General features: G+C 38.1%; 1 protein-coding gene across 1 annotated transcript in view; it reads left to right on the top strand.

Annotated features, from left to right (window-relative positions):
- Window positions 1-12309: 12309 nt before the first annotated feature.
- LOC131677115 (uncharacterized) overlaps window positions 12310-18149 on the top strand; it is a 58299-nt gene continuing 52459 nt past the window's right edge. Inside the window, exon 1 of the mRNA XM_058956719.1 lies at window positions 12310-12934. The gene's annotated coding sequence lies outside the window, so the exon portion shown is untranslated. The remainder of the gene's footprint in view (window positions 12935-18149) is intronic.

The following is an 18149-nucleotide window of genomic DNA, read 5'->3' as shown; positions in this document are numbered from 1 at the left end:
ACGATTTTGATTAACCGCTAGATTTGTGGAGCATGTACAGCACAAATTTCCTAGACTATTTCAGTTATTGCTTCAACAAGGCGGTCACATGAACGTTCCTTTCCGCTCCTATGCAACTTCTCCCCGTTGATATCGAAAGACGCATTGACTGTCACTATGCCTGCCTTGCCTATACAACTTTAGTCGTCTTTTCCTCTTCCCACCGGGACATGACTAGGGTACCGTGTGTACTGTGGATATAATGTGTTACGTCAATATAATGTTAATTTAATCGGTTTGTTAAGTCTAAGTGGCTTACCCAGACAATGGAAAACAAAATGTCTAGTCTGTTTGTGTGGCATTCGGCAACTGTCCACAGTTGCAGAAAGTACCTTCATTCTGCTTTGAACTATACAAGACGAGTTCAAACTTAACGCGCAAACACGCTATTCAACAGTGATGCCAACAGCAATTCGATACAACAGCAACTCTTCGAAGGTTTCTGCCACACTGTACGATACATACCTTCATTTCCTCTGGTTTCCACTAGAAAACTGAGCAATTACTGCTGATTCCACTTACGTCTTCGATGAACCGACCCCGAAAAACTAACAGTATTTCGTTCGGCAGTGAAGCCAGAACGTATGACGGTTTGAGTAGGGAAAGCATAGTGTGAGGCAACCTTGTAATGATAGAACGCACTACTCTCAGAATGCCAGTTACTCGTTGCATACAGAGCGATTGGCTCTGTGAGATGCAAGTAGGAAAATCAGACAACTTTGTATCGCTGAACTATGCTCCAGTGGGTCGGTTGAGCCATGCTTTGTCCAAACAGATTACAGTCGTAATTTGATGGTTGGACTAGCACCGTCGCTCGATGAATGAATTGACTAAGTTTAACAATTGAACCTTTTTGTCTAAGAAAATTAGTAAAAATCAATATCGCAAAATGTATATATAGTTTAATTAGTTATTTTTATTACGATACATGCAAACGAGTTAAATTTATAGTTGATATTACCTATCCCAAGTTTAATTAATGAATACGATATAGTTTTTTATTACCTTTCCATATTTCCACAACTCATTAAAACTCTTCAAAACGAAAAGGCGTTGTTCGACACTTCTTTGTGATAGGATAAGACATTTGCTACGTAAAACTTGTTCACATGGTTCAAAAATGGATTTTTTTAGAAGCGACAAAATTACTCGAATCCATAAATAAGGGCAGAATTGACGTATCATACTCCTTGATTCTTTTTCTGTGTGCACAAGCAAGGTACACTCGTGCGATTGTGATGGAGTTTGTTGCTGACATAATTGTAAACCGACACTGGGTTAAAAAATATTTGGATGAACAGCTCATGATATAAAGAATACAACGATATACATACGATACTGCAGTAAAAATTATCTTAAAGAACAGCACATGATATGAAAAATGATGAATTTTATTATGTTTTTTGTGCGATATGGCAAATATTTCCGATTCTTCAACGATTTTCTCCCATTCAGTATAATGAATATAGACTTATTGCCATCGAAGATTACAATGAAAAAATGCCTAATGCGAAGAAGAGATTTTTCCATATGCTGGGACGAGTTGTTGAAACAAACAAGATACTATCCCAATTATTACAACCGTAACCTAATACAGCCTAATCTGTCAATAACATAGAAAATTCTTATAGGTTCCAAAACTTGCAAGATCATTATTATACATTACTAAGCAACTTTCGGTCACCATTGTATCGTGATACATGTAAACGGGTTAAAATGTGTTTGAATCAAAACTGTTCACTTAAGGTTTAACGGAGAAAGGTACAAAAATCTGAAACGAACTAAACAGTTTAATTGCAGCACCACTTGCTAGATCTTTATGAAAATCTATCTGCTGTATTGTAACAATATACTAATAAACTGATTGCTGTTCATAGAGATCTAGCAAATGACATAACATAGAGTAGATTTTTCTAATCCGAAAAAACTACTGAAATTATGCTTAATGCATAATGTACTTATGCCTAACGTTGTTTCTCTTTACCCCTACATCTCAGATGCATCTTTCGTGAAGTTAATATTAACCACAGATACCTGTTATTTGGACAGGACTCTACTTTATAATGAAACCCGCAAGTGCTAAAAACAGTCACTTTTAACATTATTGTCTAGATTTGAATGTTCTACAAAATCTGCTCATAAATTCATGAAATGTAAATCACGATTTCGTGAACTGAGCGATTTACGAGCGAACGAACAAAATTGTGAATAATAAACTTCGTATTCATGAAACTATTTGAGTTTAAAAAAAACTATTTCTTACCAAAAATATACAAGGCGTTACATTCCTGTGATCATGGTCCAAATTCACCCCCACTGCATGATGTTCTGATAGTGTTTGGAATGGGTTCAACCTATGAAAACACCATCGCCATCGTCCAGAGGATCCCATTTAAAAACCTTATTTTGGTGTACTTACTTGGTGAGACCATTTCATGGTATTTTGATGGTTCTAAAATTTGGCGCGGACCATGTTCATGGTACCTTTATGGTGTTGCATGCTGTTTGAACCCATGAGAAGTTGCTAGGGTTACTCTAGTTGTTCCCTGGGCATGTTTAGTTTTTATTATGATTGTTGTTCATACACTGGTTTGTATAAACTATTATCGACTAAAAGAAATAACAGTTCAACAATGTTCATGATTTCAGGTGCATAGTCGCGATTTTCGTAATTTCTCATCACGTTACAGTGATAGTTTATTCTTGAGATTCCTATCGGATTTTTTGGCAGAGTAGCGCGATTAATGTTCTCGATTTCAGGGCCTCGATTACGATTTTCGTAATTTATATTCAAGTTTTTGTGATACTGTGGCATTTCTCGCCTTTCGTATAGGATTTTTCTGGTAGTATAGTGTTATTTATGTCCACGATGTCAGGATCTTAGTCACGATTTTCGCAATTCATATGAATGTTATCGTGATATTGTTAATGTCAATATGCTGTTTAGTAAGCAGCATTCCTATATATTGTCTATATCATATTGAAGCACAGCAGAGTCGAGTCCTGAGGCAATTGAACGAAAGATTTTCAGATCATCTGCGTAGAGTAGTTTTCCAAACTTGATGCGGGTGCAGAGATCGTTGATGAATGAAAGAAAGACAAGTGGTCCTAGGTGACTGCCTTGAGGCACACCGGATAGAGTTTCGTACGTGCTTGAACGTGTGGTATGGATTCTAACGAAAGCGGATCGCTCGAAGAGGTAGGAATGCAGCCATCTGGTTATATCCATTCAGAAAAAGCCAATTGCTCCAGTTTCAAAACAACAATGTTGTGAGGCGCCTTGTCGGATGCTTTCGCGAAATTTAAATATATAGCGTCCACTTGTTGACGCTTTTCAACAGCTGGAACTAGAAAGCTTGTGTACGTCATCAAGTTTGAAGTGGCGGAACGTTTTTATTACAAATCCGTGCTAACATTCGTCAATTATGTTGGAAGATGCAGTGTGTAAATACATCTCGGAAATGCTCTGCAAAAAAGTCCGCCGACTATGAATGTTTTCTGGTATAACCCCGGAACGTATTTATAGACGTCCAGAATGTCAAGGGGTTATTTCGAAGGCTGTGTTGAACTTTGTTCAGATATTCACCGACTGCAGTGCTACGGGCTGTTTCATATTGCGGCTCCATTTGACGAAGAATAGTTTTGTGTCCTACGACATAAGTAGGTATCACTCTCGTTGTTTCCCGAGTACGTTGCGTAGACGACCGAACTCGGGGTTCCACTACGGAAACTTATAATTTGCCTTTCTGCTGATACATTTTTAGGAACATTGCGGCGAAGGATCTTATATATTGCCTCGAAGAACGCCGCAACTGCCTGATCTAAATCGTTTCCACCCAGCATATCACGCCAACTGACTGCACCGATAGCCATTGAGACTTCATCGAGATTGCATCGAGTAAAGTCAAAGTTAAGATCGTCGTTGATTGTATCAAAAACATCACTACCATCAGATAGCCATCTCTTGTTTCGATGTTGCATTTTCAGGAATGTAGCACTTGAGATCGTCATCGAAATTCACCGAAGATGAAGGACACGTACGACAACTTGTTCCAAATGTTCACATCCAGACATCTTTAGTACAGTTCCAGTTAGATTTTTCTATATCGCCATAAGAACACCACCTCCGCGACTTAGATGACTGGTAGAAGAGTTGCGATCGCATCGGTAGATTGCGCAGTTCATCGATAGCTCAGCGTTTAATATATCATCACGTAGCCAGGTTTTGGTGAGAACGATAATATCACAGTCGCAGGAAGTGAGGGTAAGCAAGAGTGCCAGCGTTTTAGTTCTCATTCCGCGAACGTTGTAGTAGTAGTAGTCGGACAGATCCAAATGGTTTTCAGGATTATCATTGAAAGCAACATAATCTCCTGAGGAGGGAGTTCGGAAGACCTGTCACGACCGCTGGGACGACTGAGCTGGTCACTGGCTGGTACCGCGACTGCGTCGGAGCGCTCGGGGGCTTCTGTAGTGCTGTATAACGGGCGTTTCGTGGTATTCGTAAGTTCTCTTCGCCTTATTGTGATATGTTATTGTTTGGTTAGTATCGGATTTTTTACTCTGAGTAGCGTGATGATATGAACTGGATCATGAAAGTGTGACTGATTCCCGGTATCCGGTTTTGACAATTATATCACGAACGCAATTTGTGACTCTATAATGAATTTTGGGGCTCTGCGCAGTTTTCGTTTTCTGTCCGGACATCACAGTGAACTGTACAAATTAATCAAAAGGTTCGAGGTAATAAGTTTTATTATATCTGCTGCCCATACCTATTATTACCCCCGCCAGCAGCTGGATATATATAACTTTAGGGTCATTCTCTTCTTTTCGGGTTAGAGAAATTTCTGAAAATCTCTAACCCTACGTGCAGGGTTGAGAATCGAACTCAGGTGAGCTGCGTACAAGAGAATCAATTTACCAACTACGCTATGTCCGTCCCCTACTATTATTCTAGGAAACAGTTCACGAATACATGAAAAAATATTTTATGAATTTGAAAACTAACTTCAAACTTCACGGTCACATTGCGATGAACAACATACTAGGAATCAGTTCATGTATACATGAATATTTTATGGTTTTGTAAACTATTTCCCGAGCACGGATATTGAATCGTGACCAAGATATTAGGACACATGAACCAGTTGACGAGGATTTCAAGTAGTATTGAATAATATTCTGCGTTTCGTGTTTCACGAGAAAATGTTTTGGTTTTGTGAACTAATTCATAATCACGAAAACCAGATCACGTTCAAGATGTAATAAATGAATCAGTTCACGTCGTATATTCGGACTCTAAATGATGTTCTTAAATCTGTAAAGAAAGTCACGAGTCAACCTTTGGTTTTATGAACAGAGGTCATAAAGTTGTGAACTAGTTCGCGTACAGAAATCGGTTTAATTATGACATGGCGGAAACCGAGACTGAAGTTGCCAAAACAAGAACATATATCTCTGCTAATAAAAGCGGAATGTATGCGTTACTGAAGGTAAATTCGATATGTCGATATATATATATATATATATATATATATATATATATATATATATATATATATATATATATATATATATATATATATATATATATATATATATATATATATATATATATATATATATATATATATATATATATATATATATATATATATATATATATATATATATATATATATATATATATATATATATATATATATATATATATATATATATATATATATATATATATATATATATATATATATATCCCTAGTAACAATTGAGGTTTTATGGCACTTTTGAAGTCTCTCTTAAAATTTAGATTGCAAACTTAAATTGTTACTTGGAATATAAAACACATGATTTTGTTCATGATCCTGTTTTCGTTACGTAAAAACCAGTTTTAATCCACCTAGCGGTGCAATTGTGCTTTTCTCATTTCTCTAAACTATGGCACGGAGGCTTTTTATGTTCAACATAATTGTGGAAATGTCAATTACATTCTTAGTACACTTTGCACTTATACACAATGGCATGTCAGCCACGAACTTGATGAGCTACTTGTCGACGGTGAAACACTTGAAACAAAAAAATATCATACTCCATTAGCCTAATCAGCATTAAATCAATGTTATCTGCTTGCTAGCTCATTTTGTCATGCGGGGGTGGGTATGTGAGGAGGGTCCCATGAACGAACGACTCCCCAGCTTAAATTGGTATGCTTTGTGATATAGTGGTGGTTTAAAGATGATGGGGTTGAAAGGTAGGGGTATGAGGGCTGGATGGGGTGGTGGTCTGAGGGGTGATTTAAGGAGATTTTTAAAGGAGGGGAGTGAACAGTAGAGGGGGGGGGGGGTGTAACCCCTCTCCGTAAACCATCAACTACGCCCCTGTTAAAATCCAGAAACCTTATGCGAGTCGAAAAAAAAATTTGGCCGGGATTAGGTTGACGTTTTTCAGAGTGATTGCATAACCTTTCTATATGAGAAAGGCAAAAATGTGCCAAAATCCAAAAAAGTGAATCGTCGTCAAATTTTTTGCATCAAATCTCGACGTTTCCTGCACCTTGAACACATTTAGCATCAAAAATAAAAATTCTATTTTTAATTTTTCCTATAGTTTACATGAGAAATTTCTGTGTGGCCGCACTCTGAAACCCGTAATTCCGGAACCAGAATTCCGATCGATCCAAAATTCAATAGCAGCCGATGGGAAGGTTGCACCTTTCATTTGAGACTAAGTTTGGGCAAATCGGTCCAGCCTCTGAGAAAAATGAGTGACATTATTTGACGCATACGCACATACATACACACACACATACACACACATACACACATACACACACATACATACACATAAATACACACACATACAGACTTTTTCCGATCTCGACGAACTGAATCGAATGGGATATGACACTCGGCCCTCCGGGCCGGGATTAGGTTGACGTTTTTCAGAGTGATTGCATAACCTTTCTATATGAGAAAGGCAAAACGTGATTGTTCCAGAAATCATGGCACCTTATTCACAATTTTGGGAACAGTTTATTTAGAAAGTCTCTTCGAAAGAGGAGTACCTAAGCTTTCGTCTGGTGAATGTTTCAGTAATACTTTTTTCCCAGGAACACGGTGCAAAGTTTTTTGTCATTCTACAGTAATATTCCTGTTTAAACAATTTAGTCCGATAGTCATTCAACGGTATTCGAAAAATTTAACTATATATTTCGTCTTCAACACATACATCCAATCAGCAACCGTTGGATGTTTAGTTCCACAATTATGGGATTAAAAGAACGGCTATTGCACAATTTTTTTAGTTAACTCATTAGCTTGTGCTCAGCACATGATGCTCACCTCGCAGTTATTATCTGCAAGTCCCCCAGCCTCGGTATGAAGTTTATCTTGGGACTTTTTATATCGCTTCTTACGGAACGAGACTAGAAACCCATTGGATCAAATTCTTGACGGCCTTTTAGATCAAATTATCAGTTTAATAAACACGAAACGTTTTCCACCCCTAAAGGCATCCTTGTACATGATGTTACGTTTATGAACTAAACATTGAAAGAACCGCGTTTAGAGAATTACGTGAATGCCTCCCGCAGGTCTAAACCTCTGATACCTTGTTAGTACCTTTTATTTGAATATAGAATAATTTTCACACAAACCATAGATGACATGCTGTTTTCCACTAGTCTGTCGAAATTGGACTTTTGATTTAACTTTGGTACATGAGCGACAAATTTCACATCGACCTTTAAAACCGAGAATACATTTACGATTACTCTCTATGACTACAGTCATCCAGAGAGAACACAATCTTCAGTAGAATTTCCATAGCTGCCCCTTGCTATACGGGACCAAGATTGAAAACCACGCGGCATCTCTACCTCGTGAAAATTTAGAGCGCTAAGAATAACGATTATTTTCAAAAAATGCGCCTTTCGCGCTGTTGCGCTTGTGTTAGCACACAACGATGCATGCTTGAGATTCGGTCGCAAAATATAGCAGCATCGCATCGTCGTCATCGCCGCGCTGCCGTCCACAAAGCGAAAACGAGCATGCACTCGCTTGCGGAGAAGAACTTAGAAGGTTCACAGATATGAGTCGAATAACTGAATTTTCGTAGGAAAAAGAATAGTAGGTCGCCACACCAGTGCCGCCTGGTGGAGATAGCAAAACTCTTAGCTAGCTAACCAACAACAGCATTGCCGTGAGACACACACGGGTCAGCAATGGCTGCAAAAGCAACAAAAAATAAAACTTCATTTGTGGCTAAGTTCATTCTCTCCACTCTGACGTTTCCCATGTACATGTGTAGTATGCCATGGTTTGAAATTTTCATAGCAAAAGCTAAAAACGCGTTTTCAGTTCGTTGATGGGAGGACGGCAAGCGCAGAGTGGCAGAAGAAGCAGCAGCAGCAGCGCTTTGACGGACGAACACCGTACTTCTCTTCTGGCTATATCTGGCATATCTGCGATATGCTTACCCCGCTGCTTTACCTAGGGTAGGTGGGTTGATTGTGATTATACCGCCTGCACCAAACGAAGGCTGCCAGAGACCGCCGGCAATGATCAGCGGCTGTCCCGTATATGCCGTGCTCCGAATGTCGGTGCTATGAACAGTGTGCACTGTGCTATGGCTCCGACTCGGTGCCGTCAGCTCCGGTATGGCGTATAGCATTTTGTGCGAGCAGACAGCACCGGGACCGGACCGAGCTCTGGCTGATGTGCTCGTTCGAAGCACATAGCACCGACCGATTTGAGTGCCACACCGCAAAGGCTGGCTGGCAACAACAGCACAACGAGCAACGGATGGCGGCACCGAGAATCGAGTCCGCGTCAGTTTTTCGAAACCATACACAATATGACTGTGTTTTTCTTCTCCCTTTTTGCCGTTCCCCTTGAGGTGTACGTACCTGAGTATGACTTTGTTTTGCGTGCAACTCGTTCAACTCAACCAATGATTGTCGTTGAGGACTCTAGCTTTTCTAGAACAGAACAACTATAGCTTGGCCTTTCCGTTTGAAAATTGATGGAAATATGTTTGAAATATTCAGAGAACGAAAATTATATTTACCGCTACTAAAAAAAAAGTATTTTTGTAAATGTAAACTTTAACGATAAAGAATGATTGGGAGTATAAAATAATGCTTTAATAGCCGCAGTAGGGAAGATTTCTGTTTACGAGAATAACATTAAATCAAGCCGAAAGTTTTTGATTTGCTATATAAGTTATAGGCTTTGTCGAATTGAAAAAAAAACGGTTTTGTCGATTTAAAAACTTATTAGGTTGGAATCGACTTAAAACCTTGATTACTTGCGATGTATTTTCAAAAATTAGTGAAATTAAATGCATGTTTATCCATCAAAATATTTATTCCTAATATATTTTGCGTTGCGCTTAAGACGTTAAAACCCTACAAAAAACTAGCCCTACATTCAACAAAACGTCGAACAAAGTGAATCGAAGGAGGGCAAAGTTGATGCGAAAATGGAAATTAATTGATTTTTTTTCTAATTGGATGCAAATTTGTTATACATTCCTAGAGTGATCTATCCCTAGCTTAGAACGATTAGTTGTAGAAATATTCTTATCATGAAGAATTCGATTTCTCGTAGGATTTCGTCTTTTTTTTCGATATGGGGGTACACTATAAAATTTAACATAAAAGTATATGCATTGAAAAATGGTTAGGTTTTGACAGGCTTATAATTAAGCATTTTTACGACAAATATTAGAAACGTTTACAAATATAGGAAAGAAATACTTCTAAGAAAAAATAGTCCAAAAGTTGAAACTATAAGTTTTATATTATAGCAGATTTTAAGCCCGGGGTCAAGCTTACCGTGCGTGATTTGTGCTAGTGAAATAGTTTCACAAAGATAAATTAAATACAAAATACCACTATAGAGGTACATCCTTCAGAAACAAGTTTCAGTATAATATTGTAAAATAAAGTTCTTCACCATAAATTATAGTACAAAAGTAAAAGAAAGATTGTGAGATGAAGTCAGGGGCAGATGCAGAAAAAAAATTCGGGAGGAGTCCGAAATTTCGATTTTAAAATGAACATTGTACAATTAGTAATAAGCAATAACCTTATTTAATAAATATTAGCTTCGTTGGTCAATTTTGGTTTGGAATAATTTTGAGTTTGAAACTAATATTAACTTGAAATTAATTTAAGATTTCTCAACAAGTAAAAATATTTCAGTGAGGGTCCGGACCCCCAGGACCCTCCCCCTGGATCCGCCATTGGATGACGTCCAGTTGCTTGTTTTTAATGGTCATACTTCACTGTACCTTGGCGCACAGTATCAATTGGAACTACGTTCACCTGATAAAACATGTTAAGATCAGAGCTACAAATTTTCAACAGGTTGTTTTGAACTTGAAGTCGGAACAAAATCATGCCCTACTATGCACAATTCGCAGTTGTTCGTTTGTATCATTCATTCAAACATCCGAGCTGCTCAATCATTTTCCATTCATTTTCAATTTCGTTGACCCTGTGTATATCTATTTACTGGGTATTGACAAGGTTTTTCAAGCAACACTACTCTGAACATACTTTTTACTGTTCATGTAAGCTCGAAAACGCAAAACATGTCAACATTTAACCTCAACTGGCCTCTACAAAACAGATGACAAGTTTGGTTGGTGAATGAAAAAGCATCAATTTGAAATGAAGACGTACGGCCATGAAAATCCCGCCAACTTGAAGATGAATGATTAAGGTAGGCTTTGAATTTGAATCATGGTTGGGATGCATTGAACTGAAAGTTGGCATCACTGGTTAAGATATGCCCAAGGCAGAACCACTGTGTTTATGGGTACTATAAAAGCATGAATACGATTTTTGCTTGGACACAACGCGTTCACGACGCCTTTGACGAAAGCTTCAGAGTTTACACATAGACCAAGCAATACTATGTGCTGATCCATGTAAATTTTCAAATTATGTTGAGGTTAAATGTACATTTCAATACACAGACTGCATTCAAAAGTATAATATTGAGTTGTCCACTCTAAATTGTAGTCTAAATGGAAAGAAATTTAAAAATTTCCTTCATTTAGCGAATAATTGTAATTTTAGATATAATGCAATCACGAAATACAAAAAAAACTTGAATTCATTTCCTTGAAGTAAAATCCTATTGTAAAAGTCGGCTATTACAATAGGATTTTACTTGGATGTTTGACTCTTTATGGTTTCGATCGACATGTCATTTTATGATCATTTACCTTGATGTCAATGATTTTACTTAGGATATTAAATTTCAATTATATTTGAGCGACTGGACTGATAACTTTAAAATGCACTACTTTGAAGTTAAGATAAACCCGCGATCAATTTGCAGACACCCTTTTTCTTGAAGCAACGGTTCGAATAAATCCTAAATATCAAACAACAGTCCTTTCACAGTTCGAAAGTCCACACTCGAACGAAATAGATTTCAATACTGCGCCAGCAGCTAGGTTATATAACGTTGAGAAGGGAGGTAGAAATATATTCGATTATAGGAGGAAAAATACTGGTGTATAGAAAACTAAATATAATATTATAATACATATTTTCACAGAAATGTGCACAGGCAGAAGGCCGCACTGCCAGCGCTCACAGCACACGTACCTACCGGAGGAGAGTGTGTAAGCCCAGCTCTATAGAGGACATGACTAATGGGTGAGCTTGTCGGTAGGGTGAAGTAGGAAACAGGCACGAAACGTAACGAGCAGCGGGCTCAGCTCAGCACAGCACAGGCGGACTATGGGTAAGAAAGGCATACCAGAGCCAGAGAGCGGCAAAAAGCAGGGTGGATTGGAGATTATGTTTTGAATTTCGGATAGTGGACTGGATAAGGTATTGCAATGATAGGAAAATTTGAATATTCTGTTGGGAGATTTAAAAAAATGGTTTGAAAGGGAAAATGTTTGAAAATGTGGCTAGATGTTTGGTGTTAGTTGATTTTTTTTTCATTTGAGCAAACCATGTTCTAGTTCAGGTAGTTGTAGTTAGTGATAGCTCGCTGGTAAGCGAAGTTCACAGTTTTCGGTACAGCTTACGACGAATAAACATACGAACAAAAGAGCCGGAAGGTTTCAAAGCAGATAGCAGTCACTGTCGGGCGTACAACTACATGTAAGTGTAGCACAAGTGCGCACTCATACACGACGGCAAGGGGAATGAGTACATAAAACTGAGCTCTGATGGATATAGCGCTCGCTCTCTTTATACCCAAAGACCGTGCTATTGTACGGTCGGTTGCTGTATGTTGTGCGCGCGGGTCTGCTGATGATGAAGGAAAAATAAAATGAACGACAAGGCAAGGCAACCGACCGACCGAACGAACAACCGACTGACGGGTCTGACTGTAGGACTGAAGCGAATGGTAGATTAGTAACATTTTGTGCGCTGCATGATATAGGTTGACTATGCGGAGAGATCGTACGAAGCGCTTATTCAGTCTCCTAAACACACAGTACACAGCATTTTTACGAGCGCTGTAGGGAAACGAGCACACGTAACATCAAAACAGGCACCAGCGAACTATCTCGTGTTCGCTGAGGCAGGAGATTTGCTAGAAGATTTTTCCTAAATAGTTGAATTAAAAAGTTATCAACAGTGAAAAGTGACCAACAATAAAGGCAGCTGGAGTTGTTTTCTAAAGTGTGATAAGAGATGTTCTGTGAAATACCATAGGAAATCATCATAAATTGCAGTGGATTCATACTCATAGTGAAAACTACTTTAAAGTCGAAATTCAACAACAAAAACGGTTTTATGATAAGGAAATACGTTGAAAGGTCTTACCAAATTGTTCGATTGTTTCCGGCGAATGTGATGTTTTCAACAATGATTGCGGCAGTATTTCACCATTAATCTCGACCGATCAATGAACAGGTAGGTACATTAATTTGATGATTGTTTTCGATGGTGTGATAGAACAAAAATTGCATAAACTAATGTACAGCGAAAGCAGTTTGTAAACAAACTTTCTTACACCCAACCAGCCGACTACCCGCTGTTTTGCCGCCTAGTGATAGTGCGGTGCGGTGGTATCGATAAGTTTGAGTACTCGAGTTGATCGTGTTCAAAAATGACATTCGATCGCCGAGAAGCAATTGCGAGAGAGTAGTGCAAGAGCGCAACAAATATTCAAGCATGTACACACAAAAACCCGGACGAAGGAACATGCGGCAGTTCATTTTTTGTTTACAGCAGCCACTCACGAGTAATTGCATGAGCCAGATAGCAGCGCGGCAGCTGCTGAAAAAAACATGTACAAGCATTAGCAGTACCCAGTTTCCTTGTCTCCCGCTGTCAAACACTGTCAGCGCAATAGAACTCACGAATTCAACGAGAGGGAATTTCCTGTATATATCGTATATTATTTGTTTGTTTTATTTTGTCCGGGGAACTCTCGCAAATCAAATGTGTCACTTGTGATGAATCTTTAATGAGTTCAAATCGGATGTTTAGCAGAAAAGTTTTCGGTTACGCTGTATCGGATTTTATTTGAGACTTTTTTTTATTGTTTTTTTATACTGACTATGCTGGAATATGTGCCAAAAATTATTTGAGTCAATATCTTTGGGCTCCAGTTTCTGGGACATTTGAAACATCTTGAAGTTAATCTAGTATGATCTAATCGATATCGACAGGTTAGTTCAACTTCGTGCTTCGAACGATTAAGTTCTTTGAAGCAAAAAATCATTTGGCAACGAATAATAGTTGTCTAAAACTATAAAAAATCAAGAACAAATTTAAATTTGAATGTCAGAGGCGTAACTTGGCATATCATTAAACACCTTGCGATTACTCCTGACCGCGAACTGCACTATATCCACCTGTATTGTACTTGGCAAGCGTATGTCGTCTAGTTAATGTTGGTTAAATCTGCTTGTTTATTTACTTTTTCTGTCTCCGCTCCATCTTCGTTCTCATGCTATTTTTCCACCCGATGGTACTCTCCCTCAAATCAAAAGGGGGTTGCTTCCTATTGGGAGATTGAATGAATGAATATTTTAGTCGATATGCACTCTCCCGTTGCCTGCTGCTGTCGTGTGGTCGTTCGATAAGAGGGTGGAGGTCGTCGGATGGGTGGCTCGGCGCGTACAAGAACTGGGCAAGAACGATATGTATAGTAAAGAACGTCAAAATGGGAGGACGACAGGCCGCCCGCCGCGGTAGCTTTCTTTTCGCGCCGTTTATGCTCAACTCGACGGTTCGGCGTGAGATATGATTGAGTTGCACAGAACATGTGCAGTCAGTAAAAGCAGCGCGGAGCATAAACTTGAGTGAACCGGAGAGAATTTGAGCATTGCAATGCGAATGTGATATGCGTTTTTGTGCCCAACTCCGAATGGTCCCGCGAACGATGAATGGATAAGAATGTGTCGGGTCTTAGTTGCGTGCCGCACGGACAGGTGTGGCAGGGTGTTGTTTGGCATGACCGGGCCGTAGGGAAGTGGGTTTGCTAGGCGCGGGGAACCGACGACCTGCATTTTCGTGTTTGATGACCCGAAGTGGAATTCCGTTTGCTGAATTTACTAGGGTCGGGATAAATTTTATTTCAGCTCTTAGTAAAACTTCGAGTTAGAGAAAGAGTCGGACTGATAAATTGTCATTCCTAAAACAATGGTTTGTCTTATTTGGTGCGTAGATAAACTTTAAATTTATATATTTTCCCCAAATATAATAATAGAGCCAAGTTTGCTGCTGAATCTTCGACTAGAACAAATGAGCCAAGCCAAGTTTGCTGCTCAATCTTCGACTAGAACAAATGAGTGTTCGGTGCTTATTTCTTTGCATTTGAAAGGGTGTTAAAACAACCACCTTATATAGCCCTATGCTCATACAAATTCATTTTCAAAAAGAAACCGCAAATATCATCCATCAAAATAGAGATCTTCAATGTTGAAAATTAGTCTCATCTCTATCATAAGTATCGTTAGCAGGTGCAACTACGCAAACACTAACAAACGGATATTTGTTATCATGATACTATCACCCAATTGTATTTGCGAGATGTAATTAATCTGATTAGGCAACATTGTATCTCTTATTATCTCATGAGTGATATGCTCTACTTCTAAATTCATACATTATTTTTTATTAGTTCCTCTTTTAAAAATAAAAAGAAATAAGGCATTAACAAACAATAAAACAAATTTGAAAATTCAATAATCCACATACTCCTAAAAATCCCTAGCGTTAATCCGATGAAATTCAAGGGAATTTACCAAACTTGTTGCCATTAAAACCAGCGTTTTATGGTTTGGTGGAAGACACGGTAGTCATATATTCGAGCACCTAGAAAGGATGTTTATAGTACCTATAACACCACTTTTCTAGTCCTGTAACTGTGTAGAACTGCGAAGTTTGCTTAAATAACAGTTTAAAATAACGTAACGAAGTTAGCAATGCACAGTCATATTACAGCTCTGATTTGGTAACTACACACCTAAAAAAACGATTTTACGTTCGATGTGACCAACCCGAGTAAATTCATATGGGATCAACAACCATACAACCAGACCCGTAACATGCAGTTGACCGGGGGTTGGCCCCCGCCAAGGGAACCAGCTTTAGGTAAAAATTTTGATCAGCTCGATAAATAAGTGGATATTGTCAGTGTAAGTTTGCTACCGTCTTGTAAGGGAACGCTTCAGATTTTCCGGGCGTTGTTTGTATGTGGGACATGCTAATAAATCATGTAGACTAACCACAACAGGCATCTCCAGTATTCCAAATTCAATTCAAACTCGAATCGGTGACTACACCGTCGATCTCTATTTTGGGGGTGGGCATGTAGACGCGGTAGTCCTTCATAAAATACTTGTCGCCACTAATGACATTTGCTTTCTTTAGACACTGTATCAGAATTCTGAGCGAATTTTCCAGATATCCGTCACGGGTGAATATCAGATATTGTTCGATTCAGTTGTGTATGATTTTACACGAGATATCGGACTCTTCGATGACGAATCATGTTCCGCATTCATTTTACCATCTAATCTTCTGGGTCTTTTTCAGCGGAGTTTATTTAGGCACAGGGCTTACAGCCTGCACTAAGTGAAAACTTTAAAACTGAGATAGAAGAGACGGAAATTACGAAGGATATAAGAATTTTTTTGGAAATAGTAAAGCAAAAATGTGATCACCTATCTTTACTCGATGTAAGGCTGAATGCTGTCTTTTAACCCTTAATATAAAATACGGCATTTCTCCAAAGATAAAATTCAACCCCATAGAAAAGAGAATTAAGTATGGCACAGATTTTTAAAAGTTCTTGGATGAATTTGTGTGAATTGCAATGCACCACATTTGTGCTACTTGCGAGATGTAAAATTAAAAGAAATTATCGAGCTATATACTTCCGACAAATCTGAAATTGACTTAACAATAGGGGGCGAAATGTTTTTCGTGAATAAATAGCGCTACTATTTTTTTGCGATAGTCGTAGTGTTAGTCTATTCAGTCAATTTCTATACAATAGTGGAACATTTGGACATTTTCCAAAATTTTCATTGCAAAATAGTGAAAATTGGGCGAGTGTCACTGAATGTTCAGGGAAAATCGTGTTGAAATTTCCAACAGTTCTTCTTCACATCATAGTCCAGGTAACTACGGCAGCTTTTTACGAAATTATTATAGTTATTATTATTATTATTACTGTAACATGTTTCCCGATTTCTTTTAGCGAATTTTTGACTTCAAAGTGCTTCGAAAAACTCAAATATCGAGAAAATAATGCTCTCATCATTACCTGAGAAATGATGTGAAAAAGAACTGGGCAAAATTTTTAAACGATTGATCCTGTAGATTTTGAGTTATGATGTGAACCGTAAAATAAGCTTTCGACGGGGCGCCTCCAGAGATTCACTGTCACTCGTTCAATTTTTAGTATGTTACCATGAAAACGAGGAAATATTGTTAAATTGTGGCATTATTAAACGGAAATTGAATGAATATACACTATCTGTATTTCCTTATTTTTTTTTAAAGAAATGTACTTTTTTACCGAATTAACATTAACCACCTTAAAAGTAGGCAAGCATTTCACTTTGAAATATGCCAAACCGCGAGAAATACTGATGAGTTTTTCAATGATATCAAGATTATATCAAGAATTTAGAATTGAAGTCTAGCATTTCCGGAAATTTCAAGACCGCGAAAGAATTCTAATACGAGAGAGGCCTATCATATTTTTGCCTAAACCTTCCCCGCTTATGGTGTCTGTAGAACACCATAACTTCAAACAACTACATCTTTCAGTTTCCCCAATGCTTGTTTACAAAAACAAGTAAGTTTGAAAACTGGGGCTATAACCTTTTATTTGAGCACTCACATTTGTTAGTATTATCAGTAGAATTGAAGTTATTGCAATTGAATGGATCGTTTTCCGTTTAAGCAGTGCTGCCAAGAACAGTTTCAGTAAAGGTGAAAAATGAAGTTTTGATATAACTTCGTGGTATTGCAATATTATGAAAACTGATAAAGCCAACTTAGACTGTCTTCGACTATCTTTTCCATGTAATTGGACTGTAGTAAATATTCTAGGAGAATTGAATTGAGCATAGGAACATAAAAATTGGGCAGCTTGTAGCACTGCGAAAGAAACGCATATTTTTATCAAAACAGGTATTCGTGTTTTCCGACCCCAACAGTTTCAAGGCAAAACATTTTTCGAACCCTATATATGGTAGGAATAAGTTGGTTGGTTGCTGATCGAACTGATTTTTATTATAAAATTGCTCGACGTCTTCGAAAGAAGATAAATAAGAACAATAATCTACACATACTAGGCCAATATATTTCTCAACCATAATTTAAAATCGAGTTTAGTTTTTTCTAAGATAATATAGAAATAAATGTAGGTCTCATCACCCCATGCGCTACTAGAAGTTCAAACAGCTAGCCAGTTAGTACGCCAAAATCCATACAGCACATTGTAGCTCTGGTCACGCTGAGAAAAATCAGTTTCCAAAACTCTATCTAGCAAAACAAGTAATGCAAGCATATACTGTTTTGTTTACAACCTGCTTCTTATCATATCCAATTCTCTTTCACTGTCTCTCTCGCAACATACTCTCGCGCGCACATGCTTAAGCAC

Source organism: Topomyia yanbarensis, chromosome 1 (assembly GCF_030247195.1).
Source record: "Topomyia yanbarensis strain Yona2022 chromosome 1, ASM3024719v1, whole genome shotgun sequence".
In the NCBI taxonomy this organism is placed as follows: Eukaryota; Metazoa; Arthropoda; class Insecta; order Diptera; family Culicidae; genus Topomyia; species Topomyia yanbarensis.
This window is presented reverse-complemented; position numbering and strand designations above follow the sequence as displayed.